This window comes from Zootoca vivipara, chromosome 5 (assembly GCF_965207765.1).
Source record: "Zootoca vivipara chromosome 5, rZooViv2.hap1.1, whole genome shotgun sequence".
Lineage (NCBI taxonomy): Eukaryota > Metazoa > Chordata > Lepidosauria > Squamata > Lacertidae > Zootoca > Zootoca vivipara.
In genome coordinates, this window is record NC_142588.1 from 64,573,491 (window position 1) to 64,598,416 (window position 24,926).

The following is a 24,926-nucleotide window of genomic DNA, read 5'->3' on the forward strand; positions in this document are numbered from 1 at the left end:
GTATCAAAGTAAACATTTGTGTTCTGGAGGCACCTCACAATTGGCCTCAGAAATGTAGACTGTGTAAGATGAAATCCCCCTGATACCTGCAAAGAAAAGTGTTGGGATCTCTGTAACAACAGGATGTTTCTGCAGTGGCAACCTTGCTCTGCTGTACAATACATGGGCTTGCTGGTGCAAGGTATCAGACTTGCATGGGTGGGTAAGCATATCTACACTGCTGGAGACCCAAAGGAGAGTGAGTCATGTGAGATGGCATAGGGGTTGGGTGGGGAGCAGGAGATACCAGCCCAGTGTTCATGATTCTCTCCCTTGGCCCACATTTTGGACAGAGACACCATAAAGTACAACACTCAGGCCACATTGCAGGATACCGTGTCAGAAAGCCATTCACTGATGTAGGTGCAAAATCTCCAAAGCATCTTCAGTCCCATGCTTGGTTCAGTTACCGCAAAGGGTGCTCAATCATGACATATCTTCACTAGCCCATGTAGTCACTTGTGTTTCTTTCCATAGGCTATGGCTCTAAGGACTAGGAGCTGCAGGATGTATGCCACCCTCTACCATCCTCTGTGCAGCCCTGGCTGGGGGGTTGCAGGCACCAGTGATGGTAAGTTCTTTAGCTTACTACTTTAGGTCTTTTACTCTCTTCTCAATACTGCCTAGTTTCACAAACCTTGTGATATGCTGCCCTCATGCTATGTGTCTTCACACCGTCTCAGATACCTGGTGAAGCAGGAGGTCACACAGTGTGATGACAAAAGACGTTATGAAAAATTAGATGCTGTCAGTAATAGGAGAAAAGAGATACAGAGTAGTGGTGGTTCCACACTTCTCATAATGCGCTTTTTGCACCCCCACCCCAATCTCCAAGTGGTGTAAGATTCCAGGAGTTCCAGGCACTTGCTCAGGGTTCGGTTTCCTTAGAACTAAGGACAGCGGAGACTGTGGTATCTTTATGATATATGGTTTATTTACACATATATACAACGTGAGCCTACATTGGAGGGGCTCACAGCATTAACATCCCAAGAAGGTCTTGCTTCCCTTGTAGTCACAGCCTCGGATTCCAACAGAAATCAGGCATGGTTCTGTCTCCCGGCTGCCCAGCCTACAGCATTGCTTCTACCTTCTAGCTAACATGCTCTCAACTCTGGCCTTTGCCTTTCTAACTACTACCGTAGTGAGTTGAGGCAGCAGGACCCACCCATTTGATGTCTAGCACACAGCTACATCCTTCACCAGGAAGCTGGCCTGGCTATTCTAGGAATTGAATCCATGCTGGATCCAGAAATGAGAAGGGGGCTCAGGCATACAGCCCAACCCCCTGCCCAACTCACAACAAGCTGTTGCCTGAGGAAAGTATCTGTTCCCACCACTGTTTCCAGGGAGACCTTTACAGTCTTTATGGCACCAGACAAAGACCTATCCTTTTATCCTTTTAAAACTACAGTATATAGCAGTTTTGTAAATTTTAACATATTCCGTCAGGTTTCTCTGGACTATTATTTAGCTGTTTGATATGATGGGGGGGGGGGTTTGCGCTGGCATATGAGTTTACGCCTGTAAAGGGGATTTTGTTGATGCTTGCTGTTGTATTTTAATTAATGTGTTTTATTTATAACGATTTGTATACTGTGTCTTTGTTTTAAACTTGATAAGTCACCTGGATACTTTTTAAATATGAATATAAGTATGAGGCTGATCAGTTTAATAAATACTCACATGAAAAAGACAACCATTTTGAAGGGAGGGAAATACTTTTTCTTTTTTGATGATTCACACACATGAAGCAGAAAGCACATCCTTAGACATGGCACTTCCATTCGTGAGAGGCAAAAATAGGTAATGCCTCCCAAGAAGGCATCTGCCTCCCATAGTTTTTGTAAGATTTCCATTTAATCGGCAGCGTTGGGGTTTTTTTTTGTTTTTAAACAGACAAGGGTTTTGCAATACAATTACTCTGACCAGTTCATTGATTGAATGCTGCATTTAGCCTTACAACATTTCCTTTGGACCCTAGAATAAGAATAGGTTGCAAAAATTCACCAATAATCTTAAAGTAGTTTAAGGCCATAGCAAAATTAATAATGTAACTTGAACTGTTATTCTTTATGATTCTTTATTTTTATTTACAACATCTCTATCATGTCTCTCCAAAACTCAAGGCAGCTTACAAAATAAATTAAAACAACAAAACCACAGTTAAGAAAAATGCAAATCATTCCCACCTCTACACACACTCAGAACATCAGGAACCATATACTTCATACCAACAATAGAAGACCTTGGGTTGTGGACTGTAGTTTGCACAACCAACCTCTTTACTTCTGCAGTCACCTGTACCCTCCCCCCCACAAAAAACACTGGAGATTGAGGGGAGAGATTGCTTTAAATCGGGTGAAGAAATTTTATGTGCAAGGTTCCTCTGTCCTATTTTGGGCAGTCTCCTTGACACCACACCAAGGTTCAGTGTGACACAGCCCACAAACTGTCCAGGAGGAAACCCTTCAAGCTTCTGGAGAGACTTTTCAGGATGGAGGAGGAAAAAGAATGGCTTTCAAAGCCATTGGAACCTATCTCCTTATTACAACTCAGTGTGCCCAAAGCATTTTGGAAGTGGTGTGTTTTACAACTTTCCCAGACAGTTATGGCCCTCATTGCAGAGTTGATACCATAGCTGTGGACAGGAGACATTGCAATAAAGGCCCTGTCCTCTATGCAAATACTGTCACATTGTACCACATTGGTATATAGCAGGCACGTCCAACAGGTAGATCGTGATCTATCGGTAGATCACTTGATGTCTGTGGTAGATCACTGGTTCCCCCCAAACAACCTGAACTCAAAAAAGGGGGTAGAACACTGCCAGTTTTTAACTCTATGAGGTAGATCGTAGTGTCTTGGGAGTTGGCCACCCCTGGTATATAGCATGGGACCCAACCTTCAGAACGCAGACAGTGTTGAAACATATGGGGAAAAGTAATTTTTAAGGTAACAGATTAACTCACTGACCTATTGATGGATAACAAACACATATACAAAAAAAGACTGTAAGAAGTTGATGCTCAGGGAGAAGACTGTTAAAAAAATTCACAACTGAATCCTCTGCATATGATTGTGGTGTTTTCTTCCATATACAATCACAGCATAATTAAAATTAATTGTCCTGTTGTGTACTGCTGTTGTGTTTATTGGACAAGTCTTAGAGGATATCTAAAGAAAATTGTATCTGAAAAGTGTTTGCAAAAATGCCCTTTACATATTACATGGTTTGTGGCTCAGAGGACACAAATACCTGTGCTTCAGCAGAGAATAAGAGTACAAATGGGAAGCAAAAGCTTGCCAATTACACAGTATCTCTGGAGGATGCCCGAGATCAGCAGGCTTGCCAGAAGCTTGGCATTTACTGTGATCCTTCTAATTCAAAGTTCCCTTGAACTTCAGTGAGAGTTATGAATACAGAAATGCTGCAGAATTTAGCTATGAATTTCTAAGATCTGCCAACAAATCATCAGAGCTAGTCAACACAGTCTTTTGTTCTTCTGGCACTGGTCCTTACCAATGCATACCTCTGGTATGAAGAAATACATTGGGAAGAGAGGAAAAATATATGGTACAATTCCTTTGGCAGAAAGATGTCTGGGGATATCATAATTGGTTTTTTTTACAAATATGCAGGATGAATGGGAGACAAAGAAGCAATCACACAGGCTGCTGGCAATTGCCCCATCTGAACATAATTTCTATACTCCTCCAAATCAAAATTGGCTATCTCCCATGGAGATTCAAACAGATGGTTTAGGTAAAACTTGTTTGAGCCCATAGTTGGCAAGCACAAGTGACACACATTCCAGCTGACTGGAAAGGCAGTAGACATTCAATGCTGTGTTGTCACACAGCAGCCATTAGACCAGGGCTTGGCAGACAGCTGATTGATATATATATATATAGAAATTTGAAGTGGATCAGCAAGAGTTTTGACTCCCAATTGTTTAACAATAGTAACAGCAAAGTGACTCAGTTTCTCTCCCCTGCCCCAATCGCCAACATACTTTGTCACACACATACACGATTCCTGAAATGAGGAAAGCTTGGGGTAACCAGGTGGGTGGGGGTGGTAAATGTACATTGGCTCTAACATTGGCTATTGAAAGCTTTCTATGAAGGTCAAGATAGGAATAGGTTACATTTACGTTCTCAAACCATTAAACCTCCTTTCTCCGAAGACTTTGGCTGAGTAAACACCACTTAAGAATATTTCAGAGGAAAACATGAAGGGAACATTAACAAGAAATGTGTCACTGAAAGAAAACACTTTGTATTCTCAGGCTTTTAAATCCTTGTTAAAATTAACAGGTCTTTTGCATTCCGCCCCCCTCCCTGGAAGATATTTAGGTTTAGCATTTGTTGTATCTCAGGTGAAAGTCATTTTATGTTCCAGAGCAGGAAGCAGCTGTTCAAACAACTTGCTTGTCCTTGTCATTTTACACTTTACATATAATAAGGGTCCACAGAAGGGAATCTGTTTTGAAAATGCCTGAGGCTTGCATTTCCTTGTGGTCAACCTTCCAAGGGCCGTATGTCAATGGTGGGTGGAGCAATAGATATGACTCTTACCTTTGTTCAGTAGGGTTGCCAGACTCAATAGTGGACAGGACCTCTGTGCCTTTAATTGCCCTCCTCTCTTTTGAGTCTGGAAACCTTAAAGAGAAACCAGCTGCTGGTTTCTCTTTAAGGTTTCCAGACACAAAAGAGAGCAGGGCAATTAAAGGCACAGAAGTCCTGTCCACTATTGAGTCTGGCAACCCTATTGTTCAGTAGGCTGCAGCCCAGCCTCACAAAAGCCAGAGGTTTCTGCATGTAGGCCTACACCTCTCCATTCAGGCAAGCAAGAGGCATTAGTACAGGTCAGGGACATATTCCAGCCAGGCAAGAGAACTAGAGGAGAGTCTGGAGATAGGGATGTGGCCTGCCTGGGGATGACGCATAGCTTGGGTAGACTCCTGAGGGCCAGGTAAATAGGCCTGAGGTTTCCCACCCCTTTATTGTCATGGGTTTATCATTTTGAAGAAGAGATGAGATCAGATAGAACTCTGTATGAAAATATATATAGAGAGGAATCAAATTTGTAAAGCAAATTTAAGATGGCACTATCCCATCCAAACTGATGTAGATCATACTTCAGCTAAGCAGTGCTGCCATCTGTAGGCACAGGAGGAGACTGCCGACGCCTGCAGATGTGGTGCAGAGAGAAGAGTTTTTCCACAACTGCCTACAGAGTTTTGTGAGAGCCCAATATGCCATGGTCCATATTTTACTATGGACTCTCTAGGTAGGGGAAAGTCTCTTAGTGCTGACTGAATGGTGTTTAGTGTTTACATCTGGAGTGGACTGTCTGGTAAAGCTGCCAGAATTTTACTAGCTAGATTACTACAGTGCTATCCTAGTCACTGACTGACAACATGGCCTCTTCTACAGACCACTGTCATTGTATTATGGGAGTGCTACAATAAAGCAACTAGGGTTCCTGCTGCTGCTGCTGCCCAGTGGCTCCATCCTGCTGCCCAGTGGCTTCTGTTACCAAGCTGGTGCTGGAAGAACCTGAAATGATAACTCCAGTGATTTCAACATTCATACTTAGGCTACCTCTAGTGTTCCAGCTTGGAACTTCATGGCCCCAAGTTGTCATGGGGCAGTCCAGGTAGAGGAAGGGGTGGTGTGGAGATAGGGTGGCGGCAAATGTCACTCCATTGTCATGCTTGTACCATTCCTGGTGAAGTCTGGGCTCATGGCTCTTGTCCTTCCCCTTTGCTGTGGTGGTGGTGGAGGACTGTTTTCTGAATGTTTTCTGAATTCAGGTGGATTCCTGAATTCCTGGGGATAGAGCAGGAGACCCCGTTGAAGCTATGATATAATGAGACATGAGACTTTTGACATGGTTGGTGAGCACCCTCTCCAGCACTACAAAGTCTGTTCTGCATCTTGGTATACCAGAGACCTGCAGCTGATTAAATAGTATAGACAGCAGCTTGAGAGCACAAGAGGTGAAATGCATATTGCAAAGTTGACTGAACATGAGTTAAAGCACATAATCATGCCTACTGCATGGTGGTAAGGGTGGTGAAGAAAGCCAACTTCTGTCGTATTGAAAGCAGGGAGGAATTGACTTCCATGTTCACACTGTCCGGATTTCTAGGTTTCTGGGCAAAGGCTTGTGCCAAAATTGATAAAAGTTCTGGTGTACTGCTGCTGCCAGATACCAGCAGATGGGTTGTACTTGGATCCCATGTGTCTTCCGAGTAGCTCAAGAGAACATTTTATCATGTCAGCATTGAAAGTTACTCTGGAAAATGGTAACTGGCCCAGGTCCATCATCAGTGATGGGGCCGGATAGCACCCCTCTCCCTAAACGCCACAGGCAGGATCATGCTCACTGTGATTTGTCCATTACATTAGCGTAATTTCTTCCTTTGTCTTCAGCTGTAAAATACCATAAAATAGTTCTAAAATACAAATTCCAGTGGATGTATAAATCTGGTCTCTCCGTTTAAGAAATAAAACCTATCAGGTAAACCACACAAGTTATTTGTGTGATTAAGCTGGGTTTTCCCCATTTGGCTATAAAATGTTTTACCCTCTAAGACAGTTTGATGGATGAGGTGCTAAAGCATACCCACAGTAACCTTGAAATATAGTTTTACATCATTTAATACACAGAATTCTACACAAAGTGGCAATTGGCTGAACAAATCATCAAATCTCCCATCCATCTTTATTGTTTTGCATTTAGGCCTAGATCCCTGCTCACATGCCAGATGGCAACTGCAGCAGAGTTTCAAGTGTTAGCTGCAGTTGATGAGGTGATAACTGTCTCTTGAGGACAACGGCCAGATTGCATATTCATTTCAGCTTAGAGACTGTTGCTTTTCACTAAGGCTGCAATCCTAGTACGCACTTCCTTTGGGAGTAAGCACCACTGGAACCTTACTTCTAAGTAGGTACGTATAGGATTGCACTGTACATACCTAGTCTGTATGTGGTTAATTCAAAAACTGACAGTAGCAGCTAACTTGTGTTCAGCCTAATCATTTTTGTAGAGCTAACCAGTCAAAAGAGCCCACAAAAGGAAGCATCCTGTAAACAAAGAGCTGCATAAAAGCCAGGTGAAAGTTACCTTCCTTTTCATTACTGCCAAAGAAGCAGTCCAAGTGCATCCCAGATACCTTTTGCAGTGGTGCTATGGCATAGTTTGAAAGCACATGATATAGCTGTATTGAACCTAAACAGTTTGACTCTGATCAGTGCCTGGATGGGAGATTCCTTGGGAACTCTCCAAATGGTTTTTTAAGTGTGTGTGTGTGTGTGAGAGAGAGAGAGAGAGAGATTATAAATGAAATAAAGAAACAACCATCACACAGGATGCTGTGGAGCAACTGTCAGATTGCACACAAGTGCACATGATCCAAGAGCTGTGCCTCAGGATCCTTTGTAACACAGCAGTGGATTGTGGGATGTAGCTCTCACCTCCTGCTATGCAATCTCTTCAGTAGGTAAAATGTCCTGATTGGACTTCCTTTTTTAAAAAAAATAATTTTTATTGGTTTTATACAGACAAGACAAACAAAACATACAATGTAGACTCTGTCCCTTCATTTCCCCTCCACCCACCAGTCCACTTCTGTCACCAGTAGAACCCGCGGGCGTTGAGAATCAAAGGGGTCCCTTGTAAGCTGGGTTTAACCTCTCCCCTCCCTCCTCCCCCCTCCCCCCTCATCCCCTCCCTGCCACTGAGAGGACAGTGATGGTGGAGCTCTGAGGTTTGGCTTCCCCCCAGCTGTTTCTTAAACACAACAATCAATTTAACAATACACAACAAAAAGACAAAAAAGAAAAAAGAAAAAAAAGAAAAAAGAAAAATACAATAAAATATCCAATTCTTATTTTGTTAACATTATAATTGTGACTTCCTCGACTCTCTTCCTCCTGGTTTTCCTACCTTCTTTAATTAATTATGGCGGGTTTTCTTTTCTAATTCAAAATCTTATATCTTATAATATTAACTTAATCCTCCTCCTTCTTCATGCTGCCCCCCCACAAGTCCCCTCCTGCCACAAGAGAAACCCGCCGGGCACAGCACTTCAAAGAATCCCTTTTTTGTGTCTGGGTTTCCCTCCACCCCCTCCCCTCCCCTCAGAGCACCCCCTGCCACTAGGTGCCTCCGAACAAGGAGGGGAAGACAGGCAGCTCTCTACCCAGATACCTATCTAATCACAGAAATATTCATACTTGTCTAAAATTTATTTCCTCAACCATTCTTCTACCTCCCTCCAGAAAACTCTTAACCTTAAACTTAAAAACACTCTCCTTCTCCTCTCCCACTGCCTTTCCCCCCAATTGGATCAGCATTTCCTTTAACAAGCCAAGATTTCAGAAACCGTTGTATAGCAACCAAAAAATACCTTTTAACTAAAATTATCACCCCACACCAGTTCTTTCCCACTTCCAACTCCAGGCCCTTGCCCCCCTCCCCCCGCCTGTCCCATCCCTCAATAACACCACTCCACATTTCAGTCTCTCCAGGCTCCTCATTTCCTTTAATCTTCATTTCGCTTTGGTTCTCATTGTCGGCCTCTTCTTCCTTTTCCAGTCCTTGTTTTACCTCGTCCAGGAAAAGTTTTTTATGATCCAAATCATTTTCCTCAAATTGTTGCTCCTCACACCCAGTCTCAAAATCAAAATTATCCTCTGTGTCCTGATCTTGAACCTCAATCTCCAAGGATGATGAATTAGAATGTTGCCGTTCCTTGTATATATCTTCCCATATTTGTAAATAGTTCAGCACAGCCTCCTGGAAAGCTCGAGAGTACTTTGTTTTCATACTTCTCTTAACCACAGGCAGGCAGAAGATAGGGGACAAAGGGTGCTGGAAAATTCCTTCCTACAACACGGCCGCCTCCATCTTGGCTGGTCTTCTCCTTTGTCTTTAACTCCATCACAAATCCACTCAAATCATAGTTCCAATAGCTTACTTCTATCTCATCTTCACATAAATTTTGCCATTCACAACCAATATAATGAATTTTCTTAATCTTATGACAGCTTGAAAGCTTTTGACAGCTGTCAAAACACTTTTTCCTTATTAATGCTGAGCCTCAAGGGGTGCCAGCGTCGGGAGCTGAGAAGGGTTAGAAAAGTCTTTCTTTCTCTCGGGTCCACAGTCCAGAAAACTTTCCCCCTTCGGCTTGGGAATATTTAATGTGCCTCCCGATTAGCCATTAGGAAGAGATCGACTTGCGTTTTTTAGAATCTCTCCCTATTTTCCAGATTAAAATTTTTAAAGTCCAAATGGAAATCTCACTTACTTTCTAAAAATCTTTTATTTTCTTGGAAGAATCCGCCGCTTGCCGGGTAAGGACTCGGAGCTTCGCTTCTTGGAGGTAAGATGTAGCCCCAAAATGGCTCCCGCGATTCCACTCCGCTGGTTCTCGGTCGCTCTACTGAGCTCTCGGGCAGCGGAGGATTCGCAAAACGGAGCAGCCACTGGGCGCATAAGTCACCGGGACTCTCTACCCGGTGTTTCTACGGGGAGTCCGCTCGCTCTGCGGACTTCCCCCCCCCTCCGCGAGGTGTCAGGAGTATGGGCAGGAGTCAGGCTCTGGGGCCTGTAGTGCTTTGCAGGACTGGGGCATGCCTCAACTTGTGCTGGAGAAGCAAGGCATGGCCACACAGGTGAAGTCCTCAGCTTGTGCTGGAGAAGCAAGGAGTAATCACCCAGGTGAGGCCACTTGAGATCTCACTGCACCTGGTGGCAGGAGCTGGGAGGGATAAAAGCCCAGCATTTCCCTTCAGCTCTTTGCCACAGCAACGCTATCCCTGCCTGGTTGCATCTGGCCTCCTGTTTCTTGGACCCTTGCCTTGTTGTTGCCGTGCTTCTTGGACCCCTGCCTCGCCTTCGCCTTGCTCCTGCCCCGTGGACCTTTGCCTTGCTTCTTGTTCCTGGATCCTTCTCCTTGCTCCTTGGACCATTGCTTTGCCTTTGCCTTGCTCCTGCCCCGTGGACATTCGCCTTGCTTCTTGTTCCTGGATCCTTCGCCTTGCTCCTTGGACCTTGGACCTTTGCTTCGCCTTCGCCTTGCTCTTGCCCCGTGGACCTTCGCCTTGCTTCTTGTTCCTGGACCCTCGCTTTGCCTTTGCCTTGCTTCGTGCCCCGTGGACTTTCGCCTCTGCCTTCGACCCTGCTTCTTCACCACCATCTTGCCTCTGGTCCTGACCATAGCTGCCAAGTATCCCGTATCCGCCGGGAAAACCCCTTTTTTCTCACCGTTTCCCGGTGGTCTCCCGTTTGGCAGAGAATCCCGGCATTGTCCCTTAAATTCGATTCTTCCTGGCGGCCATTTTTCTGGTGCCGCTTTGCCCTTCTATGGGCACCAGAAAATGGCGGCGCCAGCGCCGGAAGTCGCTTCCGCGCATGACCGGAAGTTGCGTGACGCGACTTCCGGTGGCGCTTCGCCCTTCTATGGGCGTCAGAAAATGGCGGCGCCGGCGCCGGAAGTCGCTTTTACGTGTTTCCGGTCATGCGCGGAAGCGACTTCTGGCGCTGGTGCCGCCATTTTCTGGTGCCCATAGACGGGCGAAGCGCCACCGGAAGTTGCGTCACGCAACTTCCGGTCGTGCGCGCGCTGCCGATCCCGGATCTTTACGATCCGGACTTGGCAGCTATGGTCCTGACGCCCACCGACCAGACCGTGACACGAGGCCAGGGACTTCGGAGCGCGAAGTCCCTGCGTCCTTCTTCGCCGGCGCGACGAACCGGAAGCCCTGATTGGACTTCCTTTGCTCCAATACATATTATCCCTGCAGATCAGACAGCATCTATTATCATCTTAAATCGGTTTTCTTTCCACCTTCATCCAGAAGTACCGTCAGTGCTGGGAATACCTGTGAAATAATGTTCTGGCACTGACTGGATGGCTTCTGCCAGAAGTTTAAAAATATATCTGTTTACTTTTGTAAAAAAAAAAAAAGCTATGCTGCCCATTCCCTTTAGTATGTGGATCCCTTCTCCAGCCTTCAGTGAATGGCTAGAAGTGGGGAGCACGATAAAGGTCCTTCTTTTCCTTCCACTTTGCAAGCAACCTCTGGATTCTTCCTGCTCCAGCAGCCAGACAGTTGCAGATTTGCTTTGGGTTTTGTTTGCTTTTCAGATTTTCCCATGATTGGCATAATCCAAATTAACACAACAAAATACGTGGGATTGGTTCTGATTGAGGGCAGCGTCATGTGGACACTGCTCAGAATCTTAGATTCAAACTCATGGTAAAGCCCAGTTTGGACAAGCCCACTATGTCACAATCCATGTACCTACACAATACAGTACCTACAGTGAAGGAGTGTTTGTTGGGTGTTAACAGGCAGATACAGGTGAGCTAGTGCAGCATAGTTTATAGCAGCAGCAACAACAACAACAACAAAATAACTTCCAATTTATATTTGTTGTTCATAGAATAATGCAGGCATCCCCAAACTTCGGCCCTCCAGATGTTTTGGACTACAGTTCCCATAATCCCTGACCACTGGTCCTCTTAGCCAGGGATCATGGGAGTTGTAGGCCAAAACATCTGGAGGGCTGCAGTTTGGGGATGCCTGGAATAATGTTTCAGTACTTTTACCTCTCACAGGATATACATAGCTATTTCCCAAAGATGTCTTATTTAAAGTAATCTCTCTTGTTTTTCTTCTGTTTCTCCTGGATTTCTAAGTGCAAAAGAGAATTATTTGCAAACAGATGAAAAACATCTGGCTCTGTTAAAAATAAATACCATTTACAAAACACAATCTACATAATTAAGGCCTTGACATGCATTTTCTATGCCATGCGGGCATAACAGGCTCAGAGTCAAACTGATAATACAACCCGCCCTGGTGTGAAAGTACAGCAGATCCGAAGCTGTGGTGCTAGAGGGGAAAAAATGAAGTTCCTTGTTAAATAAATATTAGGTGCTGTTAACCAATAGGCATGAATAGTGTTTGTTAAAGAGTGAGAACAGCATGTGGAAAGAAACCTGATAATGAGAATGTGCAAGGGCACAAGAGCAATGAAAGCTTTTTTAATGCCTAATTGCTGCCAAAGCGACATTTTTGGATGTTCATATAGCTGGGGAACAAAGGTTATTTTCAGGGCCATCTTTAGCATATGCACTGCCGGGGTGCAAAGATCCGCCCCGGGGTGGGGCAGCAGGTCGATTATTAGGGGCGCAAGTCTAACTTGTTGAGCTTTTAAGGACAGGAGCAGCGAAAACCGCTAATATGAAAAAATAAGTTTATGCAATAGGTTTATTAAAATGAAAAGAATATGGAAAGGACGGGAAGTCAAAAGTATGAGTAGAAAATTTATTGTTAGAAGATTAGTATTCTTATGTTTGGTTTGGCTTTGATGAATTTGATTTATGCATAACAGTGAAGATACATATTTGTTGTACAGATGTAACTACGGAGAAAAAAGCATGAAAAATATTTTATTTTATTTTATTTAAAAAGCAGCAGCGAAAACTCCATCTTCCATTTTTGCGATCATGCAAGATGCTTTAAAATGTTGATCCTAGTAGGGACAGCGGGTTCTTTGGCTTCTGTCTCAGAAGAAAAAACAATGATATGGAATAGCACTAGGAGGAATTGGAACCACACACAAACACACACACTTGTTCTGGTCATCCAAAGGCCCTGTGCATAAACACTGCACTAAAGCCCTTAAACATGTGTAGGTTGGGGCAGAGCCAGCAGGTAGGACCTCAGTTCTTCCATTCATGGGTTCACTGGTACAAAGATGAATAAAGGTAGAGGACTAAAGAACAAAGAAGTATTAAGCAATCTAGTTCAACTCCATGCTTGATGCAAGATATCTAGAGTTAGATGATCTACCAACAGTTGATGCTTCAGTCTCTGCTTGAAGATATCCAGTGCAGAACTTCCCACCATTGTTCTAGGTAACTAGAAAACAGGGAATAATATGCATGTAGAAAGAGACACACTATTTAGGGTGGAAAGGGATGAGAAAAATCCTGAAGCAGGGCTGCTTGGGTTGAAGCAGGAACTGTTCAAAGTAGGGGCCTCCAAAACTATTTAGTCCTTTGGAGAGTGGGATGTTTAAAAACACTGTGTGTCTGCAAAAATGGAAACTTTGTTCTAAGCTTGCTATATAATAAGAGAAACAACAGGCTGTGGAGAGGGAGGTGGAGAGCTTTTTGAATGACTGATAGGTCTAACTTCTAACCAATGGGAATCATTTTACCAGGGCTTTCCTATCACGGTGCTTTGGGGAAGGGATTTCAATGCAGTATCACTTTGTTGTCTGTTCTGTGCACTTAGCTAGTAATGCTTGCTTAGAAAATGCTGGAAATTCAAGTCCTTCTGCCTCTGTCTCATGCCCACACCCCCATTCCCATCAAATCAGCTTTGCACTTAGTTTCTGCTACTTCTATTGAGCAGAACATAAGCCTGAAGCTTCTTCACACACCCCAATTCATCAAAACTCTGTAGCCTTTGCCTCCATCCTTCTGATATTTTGCATGTTACTTTCCTAGGGACACCTCTACCACATCCCTAGGATTTTTTTTAGAATAAAATTGTTGCCTTGAGTACAACCACAGGGAGAGAAGCAAATCCCTTTTAGTTCTCCCCCCAAATCAACTGTCTACCAAGTGCCTACCATAAGACCCTCTGAGTTGAGCTATAGCTTCTCCTGTCCTTTTTTCCAAAAGAGGGAGAAGACAGTAAAAAGAAATTCCCATCCCTTTTCTGAACAGAGAGTAAAAAGAAGAAGCAAGAAATGGATTCTATTCCTCTATCATCGCAGAATTCACAGTGGTGATAAATACGAAGATTTTAGATTTCTGCTATAACAATGAAAAGCAGGATTAGTAATAGAAGAAATTGTCAGTTGCATATTCTTAATCTGTGGAGTTCACAACCACAAAAGATAATTAAGCAAGCAAAAATACTGTGCATGAACTGTTGAAAAAGGGCTGAATGCGCTTATGTTCTTTTATTGCAACATTTATAGCCTTGCAAGTGATGATAAAGGTAATCAAATCTCATGCTTCAGAGCATATATTCAAGAGTCATTTTCTTCCCCCAAATGCAAAATTTGGCATTCAACAATGAGCTGGAGTCTATGTTGAGTAATTGCTTCCCTCAGAATAATCAGTTACTGGCCACAGGTGAATGCAATATGATGCAGTGCCCGATCTCTTTTAATAACCTTGAAATCAGGATTCTAGTTCTTACAAAAGGTGGATTAACAATGAAATATTTTGTTCAAGCACCACAGTCTTTGAGATGCACACTGCAGATACAACTCCTCCACTATCTTAACTAAAGCATCTTAGCTTCATTTGGAGGAAACAATAAAAGTGAAGGAGTTTTGTCCGACACTTCACATCTGTTGCTGCTTAAGGTGGTAGTTTGTCTTATATGTGACATCCGCTCTAGTGAGACATGAATTTACATAAGAAGGTTCAGTATACAAAGGTTACCCATATATAAGGTACCAAGTAAATAATTTTGATAAAGGTCTAGGTGGCATAGAATACTGGTTTAAAGTTTGGGAAGATTAATGTGCATGAGCTGCTCACTAGAGCTATGCTTTATCTTATGCTAGCACCTACCTGTATGACAGGATGCAATTTACTTTCTTCGGTAGCAATCAATAGGAATCATTCACTCCAATGAGAAAGGGAAAGGGGGTGAAGTTGGAGGTACCTGGGAGCACTAGCTGCCCCAGCTCAGAAAAACTAAATGTTTCTCATTGAATTCCAGGGTAGAAAGTAATCAGGTGAGTCTGGCCCTGGTGATCCCACCACTGGTAGAGGGAATAAGACTGCTGTTCTCAACCTTCATAGCTTTCTTGACTGAATCTCTGTAAATGGCCCCCCCAAAAGTTGAGAACAACATAGATGCATGTGAGTAGGAGTTGTAGCACAGGAAGCTGGGTAGTTTGGCATCCCGTAAACCAACAGAAGTGGTTATACTAGAGTAGTGATGGTGGTGAAAGGCAAATGTGCTTTATTGCTGCAGACCCATTGCAGGCATCTTCTCATATTTTATTGTGCAGGAGATCAGAGGACACTCTGTACCTGTGCCAGAGTGAAGCCTGATTATAACTCCGGGGATACCTCACCGATGGAAGAGGATTGGAGACCCCCAGCGCCACTAGGAACCAGTGTTAGAAACTGAGATATGAAAGCTAGGAGCTAAATGGCACCTTATATCTAAGTTATGAGTGCAACAATGGAATGTCTAGGCACACTTTTTTTTAATAACAAGAATACAAAGCTGAAAATGAAAGAAGTGCAGCTAAAATCTTATGTTCATTTTTCACGCGGTCTAGTCCTCATCTGAAGACTGCAAAAAACAAAACCATGCTTCCCCTGCCCGCCTCCCTAATATTCTTAAGAGGATATCTTCTCCAGTCTTCAGAGAGTGGCTGGAAATGGGGAGGCAGAAAAGGGCCCTTCTTTCCTTCCACTGTGCAGTTTAAATCTGAAATCTTAGACGCAGTACTGTGCCCAGAGCTCAAAAACAGCTTGCGCTAATGAAAATCCCTGTCGCAAAATGTGCCTAGAACAATGGGAGTTTTGAACGCTGTTAGGAACCCAAAGAGCCCCCTGTCGCGGTTATGCAACGCAAATTGCCCAGCCCCTCCAGCACACCACACCTAGAGCCCTGCTTCAGCTTCAGACCCTTTCCCCTTTACCCACAGATGTAGAAACAATGTTGGGCCTGACAAGAAGTCCAGAGCCACCAGAGGGGGGCTTGCTTGGCAGCCAGGAGGCTGCACTATCAGTGGTCTAGGGAAAAGCTAGAGAAGAACCTTTCCGCTGAATGTGCTAAAGTGCTTACAACCCCACTTCACAACTTCCCACTCAGTGAGGGAGGGTTGGGAGTGTGGGTGACACCATTCCTGCTCCACACATACAATTTAAGGATGCAAAAATAGGGTTCAAGTGACTTTTAGAAATGACATTGGTTGGGCAGGGTGGGGTTCTGCCCACTCCTCCTTCTGGGTATTAAAGAAATTGGCCAGCCCTGATACAATGGTGATTTTTGCTCAATCGTGGTGATTTGGGGGCCTCAGCCAGTACCTAATGGTACATAAATGGTATTTCAGAGAATTACTGTTAATACATAGACTGCTGTGGTTTGGGAGATGGGAGAACAGAGGCTATTAACATACTGCATCACTTTAAGCAAAACGGTATATACTTGTAAATGGCCACCTTATGTGCTGATTCGGCAGCATTTCAAAATTGTGATCTATAAGCTTGCAACATCTGATCTATAGATGTCAATAGGGAAACTGCAGGGAGATTTGTAAACACGCCTAGCATTCTATTGGAGAGTTTGCTTCTGCTTCCAGCTGACAATAGTACGGCACACATAGCTTTGTGACAGCACATCAGTAGGCATTCAGTTGCTGCACTGCATTCAGTTACAATCTGAAGGGCCAAAGCCTAGACTGATTAAAAATGTGCATTAATATATCATTGTTTTACATGTACTAGTTTTAAGATCTTGTTTTCCAAGCCACACAATGGGGCTCACTGCATTTTTTACAAAGTTGGATTAAATACAGCACACAGCCTTGAGGCGCTTTAGAAGATCATGTCTGTAATTCATTGCGTGAACATGCTGATGCACAGACAAAGGTGAATTAGCCTCAGATAAAAATGCTTCAATGCTCTATTGAATAGTCAATTATTAAACACATAATAGGACCTGTGGTTAGCAGGGCATAGTGAAGATGTGCACAGTCTGCAAAATTTGTTTCTGAAAAGGAATAGTATTGGGCAATATTTAAAAGGCAGACAATGAAAATCATATTTGCACAGACATTTTTGAAATTGTTCATTGAAGCTACTTTTTGGATTTCACTTTGTTTTTCTTGCACGGTTGCTATAAAATGTATTTTATTGCAGCCTAAGAGGAAATAATGGAATGCACTTTTATCTGAGACACAAATATTCTTACATTAATAAATTTTACCTGAAAAACAACTTACATTGCTTCTTAGAACTTGTTGGGTAAGACTGAATAAGTAGTAATTATATGTCAAGTGATGGGGAAAGGTTACAGAATTCTACTAAATGATGAATTATTATGTACTAACTAATGGGTGAAGGTTTGTGGATAATTTCTTTAGTAACATAAAATAATTTCATCTTTTACTTTGTACAAAACAGTTCCTTGTTCCATAAAGAAGATAACAAGAAGGCAGCACTAGACATGATCACTTCTGTTTGGAGAGCTACAGGCAGGATGCAAGTAAACAGTTCTGCTTGTGAAAGAAGCTTTGGCTGCACAATGGAACTTCCCCTGTCTTCTCCTCTCCTCATGTGCTCCATGCATGTCCAGTAAGTCTGCTCCAGAGAGTTGGAGGAACTTCCAGGGCAGATTTCAGGGTTGCAAGGGGGGGGTCACATGAGGAGAGGATAGGATGAGGAATTTCCATTGTGCACCTAAAACTCCCTGCCACTAGCAGAACTGTTTACTTGCATACCACATTATTCCATAACTCCCAGTTCATGCACACATTAATTCATTTTTCAAATGACTGCATAGCTTTTGAGGCAAAGGGAGTAGCTGGAAGTTTTCAGGGGCTGAAGGTTCCTAAGACATTATTCTTTTTGCCTTTGTTACAGATTTTGTTCCCAGATAGCTGGCATTAAATTTAATTGATTGCTGGTAGAAGACTACTACATTTCTTTAATTTGGCCTTTATATTAAAGTGGGTTGCCATTTCATTTTTCATATTTTTTTTGCTGAATTAGCAAAGCAAACTACCATTTCACCAGGGTGAATGCTGGTTACTTAGACAGCAAACGGGGAAAACACATTTAAGAAAAAATATATATAAGAAATGCATTTGATTCCATCCATAGTTCAATGGTAGAAGAGAAGAGTTTGGATTTGATATCCCGCTTTATCACTATCCGAAGGAGTCTCAAAGCGGCTAACATTCTCCTTTCCCTTCCTCCCCCACAACAAACACTCTGTGAGGTGAGTAGGGCTGAGAGACTTCAAAGAAGTGTGACTAGCCCAAGGTCACCCAGCAGCTGCATGTGGAGGAGCGGAGACGTGAACCCGGTTCCCCAGATTACGAGTCTACCGCTCTTAACCACTTACACCACACTGGCTCTAACATTTTAGAGTATACTGTAAATACTTTCCAGACAGAAAGTTCCAGGTTCAGTCCCTGACATCTCCAGTTAAAAGGATCCAAGGTAGCAGAGATGAAAAAGATCTCCAACTGAGACCTTGAACAGCGACTGCCAGACAGAGTTAATCATGCAGCTCCAGATAAACCAGTGAACTGAATTACTTAGATGAACCTGATGTGTTAAAGACTATCCACAATACAAGCAACTCTCAGTTGAGTATAGTTCACATTTTGTGACCTTACATACAAAGTCCAAGTACCTTGCCAAATAAACAGTGAAAGTATACCTGGCAGTGGCAACAATGACACCCTAGCTACGCAACACCCTGGCCACTGAAGTCTGCTGTTGTCTCTTTTCTGATACAGCATTAGCTGAAAATAGATCTCTTCCCGCAAGCCTTAGAGTTTTTAAATATTTGATCATAAAGAAAATGATGGCAAGCGAAAATGAACTAATTACTTTGCTTTCACTACTAAGCTATCAGCATTGTTTCAAAGAACTGCAATAATGTTTTATCAAGCATGCGTTAACGTAAACAGCAATGCTAACATATTGTTGGACCTATACTCTGTTAAAAAGTTGTGTGAGCTAATTCAAAGCCAAGTGTTAGATGAAATGCATGGATCCAGTTGCAACACATGCTTTGCTCAAGTCTTCTCCCCAGTGCCGCTATAACAACATCCAGTGTTGTAAGTTTATATTCAATAAGTCAAGAAAGAAACTTTACAGTATTTTGGCTCTTTTAATATTTTTATTGCTCCCAGACAATAAACTTAATCCAGCCTTTTCTGCCACAATAATTCCTATCCAAATTTAATAAGGTGTTTGGACTTTGACATTTCTGCAACATCCTTGACTTTATTTGGCCATATATAATCAGTTCCTGCATTATCTCTGTTCCCCAGTATTATTCCATGAGAAATGTATAACAGCAAGTCAATCTACTATTCAGACTTTCTTCTTCTTCTAGAATTCTCAAATGCTGTAAGAGCTGAGTAGCTGGATCTGCACCTAGAGATTGGAGCAGAATAGTGAGAAATTTCAAATCTATATTTTCTCTTTTTTTGGGTAGATGAAACTGATCTTCTAATGCTTGCTGATTTGTTAGTGTAAAACACTCTTTTGGAAGCTTTGACCTGTGCTGACACAATAGTTCACTCCATCCGGCTTAATCTTTTCCAAGTTTCCTACAAAATGTTGGTATTTCAGAACTGTGAAAATTGGTCCTGCGAGAAATCTCAATTTAGGTCAGATGCAGTAGAAGACACTGATGTCTGTGGCAGAAAATACAAAAGGTACCTTTCGTCCATTGTAGTGAAACTATAATAGTAAGCTAACAGACATTTTCTTTCTCTTTTAATAGTACCTCTAATGTTGTCTCCTAATGGTAAGGCCAGCTCTGGGTCAAATTTTCATTTTTCATTTTTTTGCTATTTGGATCTAGCAATATACCATGGACTGAAACTGGAGCGGTTTTTAAGTTTGTAAGATCAGCACTTCCCATTTTGTCAGGTTATTCAGCTTCCATGGGGGTGAGATAATATTTAATTAGAATCATTTCTTCATAAATCTTCCTTCCAGTACTAAACAAATATGCAACAGCTTTCTGTTCATTTCATCATCTTAAGTCCCTTCATCCTGCTCTTTTAGAGACACCAACTGGCTCATGATTTTATTAAGCAGGAAGATAGGAAGCTGACTTATACCGAGTTAGACCATTGGTCCATTTAGCTCAATATTGTCTACACCAGGGGTAGGGAACCACAGGCCCGTGGGCTGGATGCGGCCCACGGACGGTCCGGGGATCAGCGTGTTTTTACATGAGTAGAATGTGTCCTTTTCTTTAAAATGCATCTCTGGGTTATTTGTGGGGCCTGCCTAGTGGTTTTTACATCAGTAGAATGTGTGCTTTTATTTAAAATGCATCTCTGGGTTATTTGTGGGGCATAGGAATTTGTTCATACCCCCCCCCCAAAAAAATATAGTCCTGCCCACCACATGGTCTGAGGGATGGTGGACCGGCCCTTGGCTGAAAAAGGTTGCTGACCCCTGGTCTACACTGACTGGCAGCAGAGGTACTCCAGGATTTCAGGCAGGAGTCCATCTCAGTCCTACCTGAAGATGCTGGGTATTGAACCTGAGACCTTCTGCTTGCAAGGCAGATACTGCACCACTGAGCTGTAGCCCTTATCAACAAAGTTATAACTCCCAAATTCAAATACCCAAGTGTCCTACATTCTGCAGTAGGAAAAACAGTTACATTGCACACACTTCGTTAATTGCACAATTGTTACTAAATGTGAAGAGTTTTTGTATGCTGTCCAAATCTCCCAATATCTTTTTCAGCTTTAGTTCCCCACTTAGAAAAAGCAAATTTCTAAGGCAAGCTGTGTTTTAACTGGCAGAAACTCTGGCCAAAAAACTAAAAAGATTTTTGCTGCTGCTGATAAGAAAAGATCCTCTGAATGTGCCAACTAATTTAGGAAGGGAGACTGGAGCAAGACAGCTGTATTTGAGAAAGCAATGTACCACTTGCTCAGCTGCAACAATATTGGGATGCTATGAATGAAGCTGGATACGTCTGTATTTAGAACAGTCCCAAATTGTTATGCTTTGCTTTCTGTCCTTCCTTGCCTGCTGCCTAGGGTTTCTAGGCCCTGGAGGCCAGCCTGGCCTCACTGCTGCGTCCCCGGCCCTCTCACTGAATGGCCAACCCCCTTGCTGAATGGCCACCTGGCCAACACTCACTCCTTGCTCAGTGCGCAAGTGGGTGCAGATGGAGGGAAGCGGGCAGGCATTGACCCCAGCATGGCCTGGGCCAACACTCCTCTCTGTGGGTGTCAGGAGGATTTGCCTGCCAAGGGCTGCATCCTGCCCCCTTGGTACACACCCGCCTGCCATGGGCACCAGCAAACCATGCTACGCCACTGTGGTGCATATGCTTTGTATTGTTACACAAGCCCGGTGCCTGCCCCCTCTCTCCGCCAATCAGTGGCACAAGCATATGGGATCTCAGGTGCCCACACAGGGTGTGAGTTCCTTTGGAAAATGGAAGACAGGGCAGAGACTATCGTGTTTTAAGAAATACAGTTTTATTCACACACTTACACCTTCAGTCTGCATGGAGGGGGTCCAGATCTTCCAGCATGGCCCAAAGCATTGCAGGCAGTCCTTCCTTCTCCCTTCCCAAGATGGATCTCTCTCCTTCCCCTTTCTTCTCCCCAGAAGCCCCTTGTCTTCCTCCAGAGCAGTTACCTTGACAACCTTCCAAATCTTCAGTCTCTAGTCACACCTGGAACAAGAAGTTCCATTGTCTTGTTAATGACCCACAGTGGTTCTCTTAACAGCCCTAGTTTGGCCAGGCTGTCCAGGAATTCCGTTGTAGCTTATATTCTCTCTTCATATCACAAATAACCCCAAACCCTAACATTTATTAATTTTAGTGTTTAGGGGGACACCCCCTCCCCACAGTTCTGTAACAGTATTTAGGAGCAGAGTTGCTCCAAATGTTTCAGACCCATGAAATTTCCCACATTATTCAGGGGGTTTGTTGGGGGGGGGGAAGGGAAGGTGTTGTCCAGATGGGCGAGGTATTATTATTAGGTGGGGAGTAGAAATTTTGGTACAAGAGGTAGTGGCACTTTAAAAGATGAGATGGTCCAAGGGCTCTCTAATTCCCTCTTTGTTTGTTTTTTAAAATCCAAAGCTCTAGACTTCATTCACACAGCAGTTTATTCCATTTTTATGATGTTTCTTTAACTGTTAATTTCTACATTATATTTGAGCTTTCACATGACATAGAAACTGCTTCCAGAAATCTAGCAGAATATAGTGGAAGTTTAGTGCTCATTTCCATGTTAATGGCTTCCAGAAAATATCCATTTGCAACCCCATTAAACCAGAAAATCACGGAAGTAAAGTGATGAAATTGGGGGTGATATGCCAGCGTTTCCTGCCATTTTCATGGGGGAACAGAAGTATGCATGTGTGAAAAGGGTGGGGGAGTAACAATGTTGTCCAATGGCATCTTGCTGCATCACTCCACACCCGCTGGTGTGAATGAAATTTTTCACGCCATGCTGGTATATTGGTCAAAAAGCCACATCCACATAACAGCTACTGCAGTGTGAAAGGAACATTAGAAAATAGAACAGAAGCCCTAGTGTTATAATCAGGAAAACCAACCCAATATTCCCCATGTCTGAAAGCATCCATAGCACTCATTTCCATGTTATTGCAAATGGTGTTTTTTTCTGGAAGCAAATAACATGGAAATGTGCTATACTCCACTATATTTCCAGAAGCAGCTTTTCAATCATGTGAAAACTCAAATTCAATGCAGAGATTAACTAGGGAAATTTCGGGTAAATGGAATAAACTGTTGTGGGGCTGCAACCCAGGTGAGTGCCTGTTAACTTCACAGCTTCCTTGCACTTTGAAATGAGGTAGCAAAAGCCCCTGTGATGATGCTTTGAGTGATGCTGCAGCATTCCCAGGCATGGTATGGAAAAAGATGGTTTCCCTTATGGGTCCCGACTAATATTCTGCAAGGAAAAATGTACTGTGAGTTAGCACTGTAGTGTTACCAGTGTCATACAAGATGGCAGATTGGGGCTTATATGATTCAATGCTGCTTCATACCCCCCTGCCCCCAAAAGAGATTTCTGTGTGTACAAAATTGGATGTCAGTGAAAAGGGTACTTATGTGGTCTTTTATCTGACATACTAGTTTTCTACGTGGAGGGAGGCTATTTTGATTCTGTTTTGTATGGGGGAAGAGTACAATCATGTGCGCTCTAACCTGTAATCTGAAGTGTTATAGTCCAGAGATAGGTTTACCACCTTGCCTTTTGTTTATGGGGACTAAGCTTCAGTAAGAGGCCTCATTGCAAACACAATTTTATTTGAGCTTTTCTATCAAGAGTGGCTGGGGTGGGGGGAGGACTCAGTAATACTAAGTGATGCCATAAATCTTGCTGATGTTGCCAAGTTAATAGCAAGACTGTAGTCTCCAACCTGTATCCAGATGGGTTCAGATACTGATTTGCCATCAGATCTTTCAAGTCTGACTCACGCAGGAAGTTCTATTATAGTGAATGTCAAAACCTGAGCTACTGAGAATTTCTCATAGCATAATAGCAATACAGGAACTTGATCTGGATGACAAATGAAAATTAGCCTGTGATCTCATACAAGTTCTATGCTGTTGTCTAAACTTTTCCTGGAAACTTCACTCATAGAGGAGGTATCATAGAAGCAGAATGGAGGTTGCTAGAAGCCTCTGCACAAAAATAACATGGTCTCCCCCATTGTTTCTTCCATTCCCATGATGTTGACATAGGATCAGTTAGGACTGTCCTCAGCATGGCCTGCTGATCAGTCATCTAGGCATTGCACGTGTCACTCGAGACGGTTCTCCCTTTATGTAGAGTAGCTGCCTCAGGTGGCAGATCCCGGGGTGATAGGCTGACAACTTGCGCACTGCCAAAAAAGGGGGGGATTCAGAGGACACAGTTTTGCATAAAATATACATACATAGATAAAAATTTCCAGGCTGATAATTCCCCCCCCCAGTAAGATAAAGATTTCCAGGCTGTTCAGCTTCTGTGGAATGGAGACACCATCTTCCCTTTTGCCTCAGGCAGCAAAATATCTTGCGACTTGCAGGGATGAGTATCCCTCATGTTGAATTGCCCATTTAGAGAACTTACCATGTAATTTAAGGGCATCATGCAATACTTCCCTTCCCTTTGTCAGATGGTAAATGCCATGGAATTGGACTGCAGGTGAAGAAACCCACATGATAGGCCTGCCTTAGGCTGTGAGATAAGTCTGGGGGTAGTGAAGAATCAGCCAGTCTCTGGTGGATGTAACAGGCTGTTCTCAACAATTGTAGTGGAATGTATCATAGCAAAATAGATCACCAGGCAGCCTGCTACAGCATTGTGACCATAGTATCATTGTTGTTGTTAAAATAGAAAATAATAAAAAAATACACAATAATTAAAATACACAACAAAACAATCCAATTAAAATATTTTAATGATTAAATATTAAATATTTAATGATTAAATATGCAATAAAACAATCCTGTTAAAACACCACAGGAAGTAAAGCAGGAGGCTTGGGACTAGAGAGTATAAATCAGGCATCCCCAAACTGCGGCCCTCCAGATGTTTTGGCCTACAACTCTCATGATCCCTAGCTAACAGGAACAGTGGTCTGGGATGATGGGAATTGTAGTCCAAAACATCTGGAGGGCCGAAGTTTGGGGATGCCTGGTATAAATCAATGCCTATGTTAACAGGTGTGTCTTCAAAAGGCGGTGGAATGCCAATATAGATGGGCGCCTCTTTTTCAGCAGGGAGTGCATTCCACATTACCAGAGTCACCAGTGAAAATGCCTCTGCACTACCACAATTATAACTACCATATTTCAAATATAATAGTAAACAGCTAACTGCAGGACCACAATGAAAAGGTAAACCACCGTGAGGTGCAAATATATGTATAAACAACCTTCACATATACAAGGAGATTCAAAAACGTGTGCAAAATCTCATGCTCGAAGTCATAAAAGTCCAGTATAACGTGCAATAATCAAGTCCGACAATAAAGTGCTATGATGTATCATGTGTTCTTATCTCTTCCCATATGTTCTTATCTCATCCGACGGGTGGCCAGCTTCTTGCCCGTTTCACAGGAATG

General features: G+C 43.0%; 1 long non-coding RNA gene across 2 annotated transcripts in view; it reads left to right on the plus strand.

Moving 5' to 3' along the window:
• Positions 1-509: 509 nt before the first annotated feature.
• Positions 510-24,926, plus strand: part of LOC148685715 (uncharacterized) — a 133,964-nt gene continuing 109,547 nt past the window's right edge. For both annotated transcript variants that reach the window (XR_015950282.1, XR_015950281.1), the window contains exon 1: positions 510-610. This is a non-coding gene — a long non-coding RNA (uncharacterized LOC148685715). The remainder of the gene's footprint in view (positions 611-24,926) is intronic.